Genomic DNA, 15338 nt, shown 5'->3' with positions numbered 1-15338 from the left:
GGGGGGGGAGGGGGGAGGGGAGGCGGGGCGGGGAGGGGGAGAGGTGGCGGAGGGGGCGGCGGCCTCCGAGCGGGGCCGGGCCTGGAGGGTCCCAGGGTGGGAGAGCGCCAAGACCTCCGCCCCGCCTCACCCCTCCGCGCCCCTCACCCCACCCCACCCCACCCCACGCCCGATCCGCCGCAGGCATGCCGGGCCGGCTGCTCCGGGTCCAGGGTCCCGGGTCCCGGAAGCCCCGTGGTCCCCCGGGCCGGGCCAGGCGGGTGCTGGCCGGGGGTGGCGGTGTGCGGGGGCGGAGCGGCGTCGGCCGGCCACACGGCCGCCGGGACTCCGGTCGCGGGTCGTGCAGCTCAAGTGCAGCGCGCGCTCCGTGGAGAGCTGCGGCCGGCTGGGCCGAGCGGCAGGTCGGAGCGAAAGGCAGGCGCAGCGCAGGGCTCTTAGGGCGCCCGGCGGCAGCCGCCCCGTCTACGGCCATACCACCCTGAACGCGCCCGATCTCGTCTGATCTCGGAAGCTAAGCAGGGTCGGGCCTGGTTAGTACTTGGATGGGAGACCGCCTGGGAATACCGGGTGCTGTAGGCTTTTCTTTTCTTTTTTTTTGCTTTTTTTTGCTTTTGCCTCCCCTCTCCTTTAGCGCCCGCCCCCCACCCCCGCAAGGCCCACCTGCCGCTGGCCCCTCGCACCCCACCGCGCTCAGAGCGGTCGCCTGCCTTCCAGCCCCTCCCGGGGTGGGTGGCCGGGGCCCCGACTCCCGCTGCAGACCTGGGTTGCCTCCGGGCGGCCCGCGAGCCCCTCCGCATTCGGCTTCCAGGAAACCAGAGGACCCGCGAGGGCGCGGGTGGAGGGGGTGCTCTCTGTCTGGGGCTCCCTTGGCAGGCCTCAGGCACTTCTGGGCGGGGCCCCGGCCCCAGCCCCCGCCGCAGCCGCAGCCCCCGGCCCGTCCCCAGCCCCACCCCTCGACGCATCCTCGCAGGCAACCGCTGGGTCTCCCGCAGGCGCGCGCGCACAACACTCACACACACACACACAAAACAGTCACGCACACACACACACCCCCCCACCGCCGCCGAGAAAGGTCGAGAGCCGGAGACCACGGGTAAGGGAGACGGAGAAAGAGGGAGAGAGAGAGACAGACAGCAAGAGGACCACACAGACTTCCAAACCCCCGGCCGCCACACCCTGTCCCCTCCATTCTGGGTTCCCCCCGGCCCCCAGTCGACCAGACCCCACCGTCGCCCACCGACACACTCACACACACACTCTCCCGCACTCACCCTCTGGCCTGGGGGCGGGGGCTGGGTCTCGCCGTAGGTGGCCAAGCCGAAGGGGACCTTTGAGACCTCGGATGCGAGGAAGTCCGGGGGTCCCCACGGGTGATTGCCAGCCCCAGGGCACTGCGTCCAGCCGGGGCCCGCCGGCCCAAGGCTGACGCCCCCTCCCTTAGGGAAGCTGCTTCTGCCGCACGGCCTCTCTCTGAGGTGTGTCACGGTCTGTGCCAGTGTGTCTATCTCGGAGCGGATGCCATCCCCTGTCCCCTGTCCGTCTCCCGTTCTCCGTCTCTCTGTCAGTCGCTCGGTGTCTCCCTCTCTCTGTCTCTCCCTCCCCGTGTGTGCCTGCGCGCTCGTGTCTGTCTGTCTGTCTGTCTGTCTGTCTGTCTGCATCTGCCTCGCGCCGTCTTGGGAGTGTGTCTCTGAACCTTCATCTCTTTCTGTCTCTGTCTCTCCTGACCCCCGGCCTCCCACGGGTGCTATGGCTGTGGCCCTGGCTGCCGCGCTTGCGCCGGCCGGCTGTCTCCCGTGGCGTGGGTGCCTGCGAGTGTCTGTGTGTCTGTCCGTGTGCCTGCATGTCGCTCGTCTGCTCCCTCCGGAAGGTCCTGTGCTTGGAGGGCGGCGTGGGGGCAAGGGGGGCCTCGGGAGGGCGAAGGGGCGGGGCGGACGAGCTCTTGGTTCACCGCGCTGGTGGCTCCAGGTGGCTTTGGGCACCGGGCAGGTGCCGGGCAGGATGGGCGCTCAGGGCCACGGCTGGGCTGCGCACAGGCCCGCGGGAGGCTCAGAGGACCGCGGGCCCCAGCGGGCCCCGAAGCCAGAGAGCTCCGGGGCCACGTGGCCCTGAGCAGCGAAGGCCTTGGTGGGGTGGGGGGGGGGGGGAGGGGAGGCGGGGCGGGGAGGGGGAGAGGTGGCGGAGGGGGCGGCGGCCTCCGAGCGGGGCCGGGCCTGGAGGGTCCCAGGGTGGGAGAGCGCCAAGACCTCCGCCCCGCCTCACCCCTCCGCGCCCCTCACCCCACCCCACCCCACCCCACGCCCGATCCGCCGCAGGCATGCCGGGCCGGCTGCTCCGGGTCCAGGGTCCCGGGTCCCGGAAGCCCCGTGGTCCCCCGGGCCGGGCCAGGCGGGTGCTGGCCGGGGGTGGCGGTGTGCGGGGGGCGGAGCGGCGTCGGCCGGCCACACGGCCGCCGGGACTCCGGTCGCGGGTCGTGCAGCTCAAGTGCAGCGCGCGCTCCGTGGAGAGCTGCGGCCGGCTGGGCCGAGCGGCAGGTCGGAGCGAAAGGCAGGCGCAGCGCAGGGCTCTTAGGGCGCCCGGCGGCAGCCGCCCCGTCTACGGCCATACCACCCTGAACGCGCCCGATCTCGTCTGATCTCGGAAGCTAAGCAGGGTCGGGCCTGGTTAGTACTTGGATGGGAGACCGCCTGGGAATACCGGGTGCTGTAGGCTTTTCTTTTCTTTTTTTTTTGCTTTTTTTTGCTTTTGCCTCCCCTCTCCTTTAGCGCCCGCCCCCCACCCCCGCAAGCCCCACCTGCCGCTGGCCCCTCGCACCCCACCGCGCTCAGAGCGGTCGCCTGCCTTCCAGCCCCTCCCGGGGTGGGTGGCCGGGGCCCCGACTCCCGCTGCAGACCTGGGTTGCCTCCGGGCGGCCCGCGAGCCCCTCCGCATTCGGCTTCCAGGAAACCAGAGGACCCGCGAGGGCGCGGGTGGAGGGGGTGCTCTCTGTCTGGGGCTCCCTTGGCAGGCCTCAGGCACTTCTGGGCGGGGCCCCGGCCCCAGCCCCCGCCGCAGCCGCAGCCCCCGGCCCGTCCCCAGCCCCACCCCTCGACGCATCCTCGCAGGCAACCGCTGGGTCTCCCGCAGGCGCGCGCGCACAACACTCACACACACACACACAAAACAGTCACGCACACACACACACCCCCCCACCGCCGCCGAGAAAGGTCGAGAGCCGGAGACCACGGGTAAGGGAGACGGAGAAAGAGGGAGAGAGAGAGACAGACAGCAAGAGGACCACACAGACTTCCAAACCCCCGGCCGCCACACCCTGTCCCCTCCATTCTGGGTTCCCCCCGGCCCCCAGTCGACCAGACCCCACCGTCGCCCACCGACACACTCACACACACACTCTCCCGCACTCACCCTCTGGCCTGGGGGCGGGGGCTGGGTCTCGCCGTAGGTGGCCAAGCCGAAGGGGACCTTTGAGACCTCGGATGCGAGGAAGTCCGGGGGTCCCCACGGGTGATTGCCAGCCCCAGGGCACTGCGTCCAGCCGGGGCCCGCCGGCCCAAGGCTGACGCCCCCTCCCTTAGGGAAGCTGCTTCTGCCGCACGGCCTCTCTCTGAGGTGTGTCACGGTCTGTGCCAGTGTGTCTATCTCGGAGCGGATGCCATCCCCTGTCCCCTGTCCGTCTCCCGTTCTCCGTCTCTCTGTCAGTCGCTCGGTGTCTCCCTCTCTCTGTCTCTCCCTCCCCGTGTGTGCCTGCGCGCTCGTGTCTGTCTGTCTGTCTGTCTGTCTGTCTGTCTGCATCTGCCTCGCGCCGTCTTGGGAGTGTGTCTCTGAACCTTCATCTCTTTCTGTCTCTGTCTCTCCTGACCCCCGGCCTCCCACGGGTGCTATGGCTGTGGCCCTGGCTGCCGCGCTTGCGCCGGCCGGCTGTCTCCCGTGGCGTGGGTGCCTGCGAGTGTCTGTGTGTCTGTCCGTGTGCCTGCATGTCGCTCGTCTGCTCCCTCCGGAAGGTCCTGTGCTTGGAGGGCGGCGTGGGGGCAAGGGGGGCCTCGGGAGGGCGAAGGGGCGGGGCGGACGAGCTCTTGGTTCACCGCGCTGGTGGCTCCAGGTGGCTTTGGGCACCGGGCAGGTGCCGGGCAGGATGGGCGCTCAGGGCCACGGCTGGGCTGCGCACAGGCCCGCGGGAGGCTCAGAGGACCGCGGGCCCCAGCGGGCCCCGAAGCCAGAGAGCTCCGGGGCCACGTGGCCCTGAGCAGCGAAGGCCTTGGTGGGGTGGGGGGGGGGGGGGAGGGGAGGCGGGGCGGGGAGGGGGAGAGGTGGCGGAGGGGGGCGGCGGCCTCCGAGCGGGGCCGGGCCTGGAGGGTCCCAGGGTGGGAGAGCGCCAAGACCTCCGCCCCGCCTCACCCCTCCGCGCCCCTCACCCCACCCCACCCCACCCCACGCCCGATCCGCCGCAGGCATGCCGGGCCGGCTGCTCCGGGTCCAGGGTCCCGGGTCCCGGAAGCCCCGTGGTCCCCCGGGCCGGGCCAGGCGGGTGCTGGCCGGGGGTGGCGGTGTGCGGGGGCGGAGCGGCGTCGGCCGGCCACACGGCCGCCGGGACTCCGGTCGCGGGTCGTGCAGCTCAAGTGCAGCGCGCGCTCCGTGGAGAGCTGCGGCCGGCTGGGCCGAGCGGCAGGTCGGAGCGAAAGGCAGGCGCAGCGCAGGGCTCTTAGGGCGCCCGGCGGCAGCCGCCCCGTCTACGGCCATACCACCCTGAACGCGCCCGATCTCGTCTGATCTCGGAAGCTAAGCAGGGTCGGGCCTGGTTAGTACTTGGATGGGAGACCGCCTGGGAATACCGGGTGCTGTAGGCTTTTCTTTTCTTTTTTTTTTGCTTTTTTTTGCTTTTGCCTCCCCTCTCCTTTAGCGCCCGCCCCCCACCCCCGCAAGGCCCACCTGCCGCTGGCCCCTCGCACCCCACCGCGCTCAGAGCGGTCGCCTGCCTTCCAGCCCCTCCCGGGGTGGGTGGCCGGGGCCCCGACTCCCGCTGCAGACCTGGGTTGCCTCCGGGCGGCCCGCGAGCCCCTCCGCATTCGGCTTCCAGGAAACCAGAGGACCCGCGAGGGCGCGGGTGGAGGGGGTGCTCTCTGTCTGGGGCTCCCTTGGCAGGCCTCAGGCACTTCTGGGCGGGGCCCCGGCCCCAGCCCCCGCCGCAGCCGCAGCCCCCGGCCCGTCCCCAGCCCCACCCCTCGACGCATCCTCGCAGGCAACCGCTGGGTCTCCCGCAGGCGCGCGCGCACAACACTCACACACACACACACAAAACAGTCACGCACACACACACACCCCCCACCGCCGCCGAGAAAGGTCGAGAGCCGGAGACCACGGGTAAGGGAGACGGAGAAAGAGGGAGAGAGAGAGACAGACAGCAAGAGGACCACACAGACTTCCAAACCCCCGGCCGCCACACCCTGTCCCCTCCATTCTGGGTTCCCCCCGGCCCCCAGTCGACCAGACCCCACCGTCGCCCACCGACACACTCACACACACACTCTCCCGCACTCACCCTCTGGCCTGGGGGCGGGGGCTGGGTCTCGCCGTAGGTGGCCAAGCCGAAGGGGACCTTTGAGACCTCGGATGCGAGGAAGTCCGGGGGTCCCCACGGGTGATTGCCAGCCCCAGGGCACTGCGTCCAGCCGGGGCCCGCCGGCCCAAGGCTGACGCCCCCTCCCTTAGGGAAGCTGCTTCTGCCGCACGGCCTCTCTCTGAGGTGTGTCACGGTCTGTGCCAGTGTGTCTATCTCGGAGCGGATGCCATCCCCTGTCCCCTGTCCGTCTCCCGTTCTCCGTCTCTCTGTCAGTCGCTCGGTGTCTCCCTCTCTCTGTCTCTCCCTCCCCGTGTGTGCCTGCGCGCTCGTGTCTGTCTGTCTGTCTGTCTGTCTGTCTGTCTGCATCTGCCTCGCGCCGTCTTGGGAGTGTGTCTCTGAACCTTCATCTCTTTCTGTCTCTGTCTCTCCTGACCCCCGGCCTCCCACGGGTGCTATGGCTGTGGCCCTGGCTGCCGCGCTTGCGCCGGCCGGCTGTCTCCCGTGGCGTGGGTGCCTGCGAGTGTCTGTGTGTCTGTCCGTGTGCCTGCATGTCGCTCGTCTGCTCCCTCCGGAAGGTCCTGTGCTTGGAGGGCGGCGTGGGGGCAAGGGGGGCCTCGGGAGGGCGAAGGGGCGGGGCGGACGAGCTCTTGGTTCACCGCGCTGGTGGCTCCAGGTGGCTTTGGGCACCGGGCAGGTGCCGGGCAGGATGGGCGCTCAGGGCCACGGCTGGGCTGCGCACAGGCCCGCGGGAGGCTCAGAGGACCGCGGGCCCCAGCGGGCCCCGAAGCCAGAGAGCTCCGGGGCCACGTGGCCCTGAGCAGCGAAGGCCTTGGTGGGGTGGGGGGGGGGGGAGGGGAGGCGGGGCGGGGAGGGGGAGAGGTGGCGGAGGGGGCGGCGGCCTCCGAGCGGGGCCGGGCCTGGAGGGTCCCAGGGTGGGAGAGCGCCAAGACCTCCGCCCCGCCTCACCCCTCCGCGCCCCTCACCCCACCCCACCCCACCCCACGCCCGATCCGCCGCAGGCATGCCGGGCCGGCTGCTCCGGGTCCAGGGTCCCGGGTCCCGGAAGCCCCGTGGTCCCCGGGCCGGGCCAGGCGGGTGCTGGCCGGGGGTGGCGGTGTGCGGGGGCGGAGCGGCGTCGGCCGGCCACACGGCCGCCGGGACTCCGGTCGCGGGTCGTGCAGCTCAAGTGCAGCGCGCGCTCCGTGGAGAGCTGCGGCCGGCTGGGCCGAGCGGCAGGTCGGAGCGAAAGGCAGGCGCAGCGCAGGGCTCTTAGGGCGCCCGGCGGCAGCCGCCCCGTCTACGGCCATACCACCCTGAACGCGCCCGATCTCGTCTGATCTCGGAAGCTAAGCAGGGTCGGGCCTGGTTAGTACTTGGATGGGAGACCGCCTGGGAATACCGGGTGCTGTAGGCTTTTCTTTTCTTTTTTTTTTGCTTTTTTTTGCTTTTGCCTCCCCTCTCCTTTAGCGCCCGCCCCCCACCCCCGCAAGGCCCACCTGCCGCTGGCCCCTCGCACCCCACCGCGCTCAGAGCGGTCGCCTGCCTTCCAGCCCCTCCCGGGGTGGGTGGCCGGGGCCCCGACTCCCGCTGCAGACCTGGGTTGCCTCCGGGCGGCCCGCGAGCCCCTCCGCATTCGGCTTCCAGGAAACCAGAGGACCCGCGAGGGCGCGGGTGGAGGGGGTGCTCTCTGTCTGGGGCTCCCTTGGCAGGCCTCAGGCACTTCTGGGCGGGGCCCCGGCCCCAGCCCCCGCCGCAGCCGCAGCCCCCGGCCCGTCCCCAGCCCCACCCCTCGACGCATCCTCGCAGGCAACCGCTGGGTCTCCCGCAGGCGCGCGCGCACAACACTCACACACACACACACAAAACAGTCACGCACACACACACACCCCCCACCGCCGCCGAGAAAGGTCGAGAGCCGGAGACCACGGGTAAGGGAGACGGAGAAAGAGGGAGAGAGAGAGACAGACAGCAAGAGGACCACACAGACTTCCAAACCCCCGGCCGCCACACCCTGTCCCCTCCATTCTGGGTTCCCCCCGGCCCCCAGTCGACCAGACCCCACCGTCGCCCACCGACACACTCACACACACACTCTCCCGCACTCACCCTCTGGCCTGGGGGCGGGGGCTGGGTCTCGCCGTAGGTGGCCAAGCCGAAGGGGACCTTTGAGACCTCGGATGCGAGGAAGTCCGGGGGTCCCCACGGGTGATTGCCAGCCCCAGGGCACTGCGTCCAGCCGGGGCCCGCCGGCCCAAGGCTGACGCCCCCTCCCTTAGGGAAGCTGCTTCTGCCGCACGGCCTCTCTCTGAGGTGTGTCACGGTCTGTGCCAGTGTGTCTATCTCGGAGCGGATGCCATCCCCTGTCCCCTGTCCGTCTCCCGTTCTCCGTCTCTCTGTCAGTCGCTCGGTGTCTCCCTCTCTCTGTCTCTCCCTCCCCGTGTGTGCCTGCGCGCTCGTGTCTGTCTGTCTGTCTGTCTGTCTGTCTGTCTGCATCTGCCTCGCGCCGTCTTGGGAGTGTGTCTCTGAACCTTCATCTCTTTCTGTCTCTGTCTCTCCTGACCCCCGGCCTCCCACGGGTGCTATGGCTGTGGCCCTGGCTGCCGCGCTTGCGCCGGCCGGCTGTCTCCCGTGGCGTGGGTGCCTGCGAGTGTCTGTGTGTCTGTCCGTGTGCCTGCATGTCGCTCGTCTGCTCCCTCCGGAAGGTCCTGTGCTTGGAGGGCGGCGTGGGGGCAAGGGGGGCCTCGGGAGGGCGAAGGGGCGGGGCGGACGAGCTCTTGGTTCACCGCGCTGGTGGCTCCAGGTGGCTTTGGGCACCGGGCAGGTGCCGGGCAGGATGGGCGCTCAGGGCCACGGCTGGGCTGCGCACAGGCCCGCGGGAGGCTCAGAGGACCGCGGGCCCCAGCGGGCCCCGAAGCCAGAGAGCTCCGGGGCCACGTGGCCCTGAGCAGCGAAGGCCTTGGTGGGGTGGGGGGGGGGGGAGGGGAGGCGGGGCGGGGAGGGGGAGAGGTGGCGGAGGGGGGCGGCGGCCTCCGAGCGGGGCCGGGCCTGGAGGGTCCCAGGGTGGGAGAGCGCCAAGACCTCCGCCCCGCCTCACCCCTCCGCGCCCCTCACCCCACCCCACCCCACCCCACGCCCGATCCGCCGCAGGCATGCCGGGCCGGCTGCTCCGGGTCCAGGGTCCCGGGTCCCGGAAGCCCCGTGGTCCCCCGGGCCGGGCCAGGCGGGTGCTGGCCGGGGGTGGCGGTGTGCGGGGGGCGGAGCGGCGTCGGCCGGCCACACGGCCGCCGGGACTCCGGTCGCGGGTCGTGCAGCTCAAGTGCAGCGCGCGCTCCGTGGAGAGCTGCGGCCGGCTGGGCCGAGCGGCAGGTCGGAGCGAAAGGCAGGCGCAGCGCAGGGCTCTTAGGGCGCCCGGCGGCAGCCGCCCCCGTCTACGGCCATACCACCCTGAACGCGCCCGATCTCGTCTGATCTCGGAAGCTAAGCAGGGTCGGGCCTGGTTAGTACTTGGATGGGAGACCGCCTGGGAATACCGGGTGCTGTAGGCTTTTCTTTTCTTTTTTTTTTTGCTTTTTTTTGCTTTTGCCTCCCCTCTCCTTTAGCGCCCGCCCCCCACCCCCGCAAGCCCCACCTGCCGCTGGCCCCTCGCACCCCACCGCGCTCAGAGCGGTCGCCTGCCTTCCAGCCCCTCCCGGGGTGGGTGGCCGGGGCCCCGACTCCCGCTGCAGACCTGGGTTGCCTCCGGGCGGCCCGCGAGCCCCTCCGCATTCGGCTTCCAGGAAACCAGAGGACCCGCGAGGGCGCGGGTGGAGGGGGTGCTCTCTGTCTGGGGCTCCCTTGGCAGGCCTCAGGCACTTCTGGGCGGGGCCCCGGCCCCAGCCCCCGCCGCAGCCGCAGCCCCCGGCCCGTCCCCAGCCCCACCCCTCGACGCATCCTCGCAGGCAACCGCTGGGTCTCCCGCAGGCGCGCGCGCACAACACTCACACACACACACACAAAACAGTCACGCACACACACACACCCCCCCACCGCCGCCGAGAAAGGTCGAGAGCCGGAGACCACGGGTAAGGGAGACGGAGAAAGAGGGAGAGAGAGAGACAGACAGCAAGAGGACCACACAGACTTCCAAACCCCCGGCCGCCACACCCTGTCCCCTCCATTCTGGGTTCCCCCCGGCCCCCAGTCGACCAGACCCCACCGTCGCCCACCGACACACTCACACACACACTCTCCCGCACTCACCCTCTGGCCTGGGGGCGGGGGCTGGGTCTCGCCGTAGGTGGCCAAGCCGAAGGGGACCTTTGAGACCTCGGATGCGAGGAAGTCCGGGGGTCCCCACGGGTGATTGCCAGCCCCAGGGCACTGCGTCCAGCCGGGGCCCGCCGGCCCAAGGCTGACGCCCCCTCCCTTAGGGAAGCTGCTTCTGCCGCACGGCCTCTCTCTGAGGTGTGTCACGGTCTGTGCCAGTGTGTCTATCTCGGAGCGGATGCCATCCCCTGTCCCCTGTCCGTCTCCCGTTCTCCGTCTCTCTGTCAGTCGCTCGGTGTCTCCCTCTCTCTGTCTCTCCCTCCCCGTGTGTGCCTGCGCGCTCGTGTCTGTCTGTCTGTCTGTCTGTCTGCATCTGCCTCGCGCCGTCTTGGGAGTGTGTCTCTGAACCTTCATCTCTTTCTGTCTCTGTCTCTCCTGACCCCCGGCCTCCCACGGGTGCTATGGCTGTGGCCCTGGCTGCCGCGCTTGCGCCGGCCGGCTGTCTCCCGTGGCGTGGGTGCCTGCGAGTGTCTGTGTGTCTGTCCGTGTGCCTGCATGTCGCTCGTCTGCTCCCTCCGGAAGGTCCTGTGCTTGGAGGGCGGCGTGGGGGCAAGGGGGGCCTCGGGAGGGCGAAGGGGCGGGGCGGACGAGCTCTTGGTTCACCGCGCTGGTGGCTCCAGGTGGCTTTGGGCACCGGGCAGGTGCCGGGCAGGATGGGCGCTCAGGGCCACGGCTGGGCTGCGCACAGGCCCGCGGGAGGCTCAGAGGACCGCGGGCCCCAGCGGGCCCCGAAGCCAGAGAGCTCCGGGGCCACGTGGCCCTGAGCAGCGAAGGCCTTGGTGGGGTGGGGGGGGGGGGGGAGGGGAGGCGGGGCGGGGAGGGGGGAGAGGTGGCGGAGGGGGCGGCGGCCTCCGAGCGGGGCCGGGCCTGGAGGGTCCCAGGGTGGGAGAGCGCCAAGACCTCCGCCCCGCCTCACCCCTCCGCGCCCCTCACCCCACCCCACCCCACCCCACGCCCGATCCGCCGCAGGCATGCCGGGCCGGCTGCTCCGGGTCCAGGGTCCCGGGTCCCGGAAGCCCCGTGGTCCCCGGGCCGGGCCAGGCGGGTGCTGGCCGGGGGTGGCGGTGTGCGGGGGGCGGAGCGGCGTCGGCCGGCCACACGGCCGCCGGGACTCCGGTCGCGGGTCGTGCAGCTCAAGTGCAGCGCGCGCTCCGTGGAGAGCTGCGGCCGGCTGGGCCGAGCGGCAGGTCGGAGCGAAAGGCAGGCGCAGCGCAGGGCTCTTAGGGCGCCCGGCGGCAGCCGCCCCGTCTACGGCCATACCACCCTGAACGCGCCCGATCTCGTCTGATCTCGGAAGCTAAGCAGGGTCGGGCCTGGTTAGTACTTGGATGGGAGACCGCCTGGGAATACCGGGTGCTGTAGGCTTTTCTTTTCTTTTTTTTTTGCTTTTTTTTGCTTTTGCCTCCCCTCTCCTTTAGCGCCCGCCCCCCACCCCCGCAAGCCCCACCTGCCGCTGGCCCCTCGCACCCCACCGCGCTCAGAGCGGTCGCCTGCCTTCCAGCCCCTCCCGGGGTGGGTGGCCGGGGCCCCGACTCCCGCTGCAGACCTGGGTTGCCTCCGGGCGGCCCGCGAGCCCCTCCGCATTCGGCTTCCAGGAAACCAGAGGACCCGCGAGGGCGCGGGTGGAGGGGGTGCTCTCTGTCTGGGGCTCCCTTGGCAGGCCTCAGGCACTTCTGGGCGGGGCCCCGGCCCCAGCCCCCGCCGCAGCCGCAGCCCCCGGCCCGTCCCCAGCCCCACCCCTCGACGCATCCTCGCAGGCAACCGCTGGGTCTCCCGCAGGCGCGCGCGCACAACACTCACACACACACACACAAAACAGTCACGCACACACACACACCCCCCACCGCCGCCGAGAAAGGTCGAGAGCCGGAGACCACGGGTAAGGGAGACGGAGAAAGAGGGAGAGAGAGAGACAGACAGCAAGAGGACCACACAGACTTCCAAACCCCCGGCCGCCACACCCTGTCCCCTCCATTCTGGGTTCCCCCCGGCCCCCAGTCGACCAGACCCCACCGTCGCCCACCGACACACTCACACACACACTCTCCCGCACTCACCCTCTGGCCTGGGGGCGGGGGCTGGGTCTCGCCGTAGGTGGCCAAGCCGAAGGGGACCTTTGAGACCTCGGATGCGAGGAAGTCCGGGGGTCCCCACGGGTGATTGCCAGCCCCAGGGCACTGCGTCCAGCCGGGGCCCGCCGGCCCAAGGCTGACGCCCCCTCCCTTAGGGAAGCTGCTTCTGCCGCACGGCCTCTCTCTGAGGTGTGTCACGGTCTGTGCCAGTGTGTCTATCTCGGAGCGGATGCCATCCCCTGTCCCCTGTCCGTCTCCCGTTCTCCGTCTCTCTGTCAGTCGCTCGGTGTCTCCCTCTCTCTGTCTCTCCCTCCCCGTGTGTGCCTGCGCGCTCGTGTCTGTCTGTCTGTCTGTCTGTCTGTCTGTCTGCATCTGCCTCGCGCCGTCTTGGGAGTGTGTCTCTGAACCTTCATCTCTTTCTGTCTCTGTCTCTCCTGACCCCCGGCCTCCCACGGGTGCTATGGCTGTGGCCCTGGCTGCCGCGCTTGCGCCGGCCGGCTGTCTCCCGTGGCGTGGGTGCCTGCGAGTGTCTGTGTGTCTGTCCGTGTGCCTGCATGTCGCTCGTCTGCTCCCTCCGGAAGGTCCTGTGCTTGGAGGGCGGCGTGGGGGCAAGGGGGGCCTCGGGAGGGCGAAGGGGCGGGGCGGACGAGCTCTTGGTTCACCGCGCTGGTGGCTCCAGGTGGCTTTGGGCACCGGGCAGGTGCCGGGCAGGATGGGCGCTCAGGGCCACGGCTGGGCTGCGCACAGGCCCGCGGGAGGCTCAGAGGACCGCGGGCCCCAGCGGGCCCCGAAGCCAGAGAGCTCCGGGGCCACGTGGCCCTGAGCAGCGAAGGCCTTGGTGGGGTGGGGGGGGGGGGGGGGGGGAGGCGGGGCGGGGGGGGGGAGAGGTGGCGGAGGGGGGCGGCGGCCTCCGAGCGGGGCCGGGCCTGGAGGGTCCCAGGGTGGGAGAGCGCCAAGACCTCCGCCCCGCCTCACCCCTCCGCGCCCCTCACCCCACCCCACCCCACCCCACGCCCGATCCGCCGCAGGCATGCCGGGCCGGCTGCTCCGGGTCCAGGGTCCCGGGTCCCGGAAGCCCCGTGGTCCCCCGGGCCGGGCCAGGCGGGTGCTGGCCGGGGGTGGCGGTGTGCGGGGGGCGGAGCGGCGTCGGCCGGCCACACGGCCGCCGGGACTCCGGTCGCGGGTCGTGCAGCTCAAGTGCAGCGCGCGCTCCGTGGAGAGCTGCGGCCGGCTGGGCCGAGCGGCAGGTCGGAGCGAAAGGCAGGCGCAGCGCAGGGCTCTTAGGGCGCCCGGCGGCAGCCGCCCCCGTCTACGGCCATACCACCCTGAACGCGCCCGATCTCGTCTGATCTCGGAAGCTAAGCAGGGTCGGGCCTGGTTAGTACTTGGATGGGAGACCGCCTGGGAATACCGGGTGCTGTAGGCTTTTCTTTTCTTTTTTTTTGCTTTTTTTTGCTTTTGCCTCCCCTCTCCTTTAGCGCCCGCCCCCCACCCCCGCAAGGCCCACCTGCCGCTGGCCCCTCGCACCCCACCGCGCTCAGAGCGGTCGCCTGCCTTCCAGCCCCTCCCGGGGTGGGTGGCCGGGGCCCCGACTCCCGCTGCAGACCTGGGTTGCCTCCGGGCGGCCCGCGAGCCCCTCCGCATTCGGCTTCCAGGAAACCAGAGGACCCGCGAGGGCGCGGGTGGAGGGGGTGCTCTCTGTCTGGGGCTCCCTTGGCAGGCCTCAGGCACTTCTGGGCGGGGCCCCGGCCCCAGCCCCCGCCGCAGCCGCAGCCCCCGGCCCGTCCCCAGCCCCACCCCTCGACGCATCCTCGCAGGCAACCGCTGGGTCTCCCGCAGGCGCGCGCGCACAACACTCACACACACACACACAAAACAGTCACGCACACACACACACCCCCCCACCGCCGCCGAGAAAGGTCGAGAGCCGGAGACCACGGGTAAGGGAGACGGAGAAAGAGGGAGAGAGAGAGACAGACAGCAAGAGGACCACACAGACTTCCAAACCCCCGGCCGCCACACCCTGTCCCCTCCATTCTGGGTTCCCCCGGCCCCCAGTCGACCAGACCCCACCGTCGCCCACCGACACACTCACACACACACTCTCCCGCACTCACCCTCTGGCCTGGGGGCGGGGGCTGGGTCTCGCCGTAGGTGGCCAAGCCGAAGGGGACCTTTGAGACCTCGGATGCGAGGAAGTCCGGGGGTCCCCACGGGTGATTGCCAGCCCCAGGGCACTGCGTCCAGCCGGGGCCCGCCGGCCCAAGGCTGACGCCCCCTCCCTTAGGGAAGCTGCTTCTGCCGCACGGCCTCTCTCTGAGGTGTGTCACGGTCTGTGCCAGTGTGTCTATCTCGGAGCGGATGCCATCCCCTGTCCCCTGTCCGTCTCCCGTTCTCCGTCTCTCTGTCAGTCGCTCGGTGTCTCCCTCTCTCTGTCTCTCCCTCCCCGTGTGTGCCTGCGCGCTCGTGTCTGTCTGTCTGTCTGTCTGTCTGTCTGTCTGCATCTGCCTCGCGCCGTCTTGGGAGTGTGTCTCTGAACCTTCATCTCTTTCTGTCTCTGTCTCTCCTGACCCCCGGCCTCCCACGGGTGCTATGGCTGTGGCCCTGGCTGCCGCGCTTGCGCCGGCCGGCTGTCTCCCGTGGCGTGGGTGCCTGCGAGTGTCTGTGTGTCTGTCCGTGTGCCTGCATGTCGCTCGTCTGCTCCCTCCGGAAGGTCCTGTGCTTGGAGGGCGGCGTGGGGGCAAGGGGGGCCTCGGGAGGGCGAAGGGGCGGGGCGGACGAGCTCTTGGTTCACCGCGCTGGTGGCTCCAGGTGGCTTTGGGCACCGGGCAGGTGCCGGGCAGGATGGGCGCTCAGGGCCACGGCTGGGCTGCGCACAGGCCCGCGGGAGGCTCAGAGGACCGCGGGCCCCAGCGGGCCCCGAAGCCAGAGAGCTCCGGGGCCACGTGGCCCTGAGCAGCGAAGGCCTTGGTGGGGTGGGGGGGGGGGGGGAGGCGGGGCGGGGAGGGGGAGAGGTGGCGGAGGGGGGCGGCGGCCTCCGAGCGGGGCCGGGCCTGGAGGGTCCCAGGGTGGGAGAGCGCCAAGACCTCCGCCCCGCCTCACCCCTCCGCGCCCCTCACCCCACCCCACCCCACCCCACGCCCGATCCGCCGCAGGCATGCCGGGCCGGCTGCTCCGGGTCCAGGGTCCCGGGTCCCGGAAGCCCCGTGGTCCCCGGGCCGGGCCAGGCGGGTGCTGGCCGGGGGTGGCGGTGTGCGGGGGGCGGAGCGGCGTCGGCCGGCCACACGGCCGCCGGGACTCCGGTCGCGGGTCGTGCAGCTCAAGTGCAGCGCGCGCTCCGTGGAGAGCTGCGGCCGGCTGGGCCGAGCGGCAGGTCGGAGCGAAAGGCAGGCGCAGCGCAGGGCTCT

The 15338-nt window shown here is 71.4% G+C and overlaps 7 non-coding genes across 7 annotated transcripts; all 7 read left to right on the top strand.

The window, feature by feature from the left end:
- The first annotated feature begins 460 nt into the window (after positions 1-460).
- Positions 461-579, top strand: LOC133240843 (5S ribosomal RNA). The gene has a single exon (XR_009734436.1). It is a non-coding gene; the product is annotated as a 5S ribosomal RNA (ribosomal RNA).
- A 2011-nt stretch (positions 580-2590) lies between these two features.
- Positions 2591-2709, top strand: LOC133240842 (5S ribosomal RNA). The gene has a single exon (XR_009734435.1). It is a non-coding gene; the product is annotated as a 5S ribosomal RNA (ribosomal RNA).
- Positions 2710-4722: 2013 nt separating this feature from the next.
- LOC133240841 (5S ribosomal RNA) lies at positions 4723-4841 on the top strand. The gene has a single exon (XR_009734434.1). It is a non-coding gene; the product is annotated as a 5S ribosomal RNA (ribosomal RNA).
- A 2008-nt stretch (positions 4842-6849) lies between these two features.
- On the top strand, positions 6850-6968 carry LOC133240840 (5S ribosomal RNA). The gene has a single exon (XR_009734433.1). It is a non-coding gene; the product is annotated as a 5S ribosomal RNA (ribosomal RNA).
- Positions 6969-8980: 2012 nt separating this feature from the next.
- On the top strand, positions 8981-9099 carry LOC133240839 (5S ribosomal RNA). The gene has a single exon (XR_009734432.1). It is a non-coding gene; the product is annotated as a 5S ribosomal RNA (ribosomal RNA).
- Positions 9100-11105: 2006 nt separating this feature from the next.
- Positions 11106-11224, top strand: LOC133240838 (5S ribosomal RNA). The gene has a single exon (XR_009734431.1). It is a non-coding gene; the product is annotated as a 5S ribosomal RNA (ribosomal RNA).
- Positions 11225-13238: 2014 nt separating this feature from the next.
- Positions 13239-13357, top strand: LOC133240837 (5S ribosomal RNA). The gene has a single exon (XR_009734430.1). It is a non-coding gene; the product is annotated as a 5S ribosomal RNA (ribosomal RNA).
- Positions 13358-15338: the final 1981 nt, after the last annotated feature.

The sequence above is a fragment of the Bos javanicus genome, chromosome 28 (genome assembly GCF_032452875.1).
Source record: "Bos javanicus breed banteng chromosome 28, ARS-OSU_banteng_1.0, whole genome shotgun sequence".
NCBI classification, from domain to species: Eukaryota; Metazoa; Chordata; class Mammalia; order Artiodactyla; family Bovidae; genus Bos; species Bos javanicus.
The sequence above is the reverse complement of the archived record's forward strand: the minus strand, read 5'-3'. Positions and strand labels throughout refer to the sequence as shown.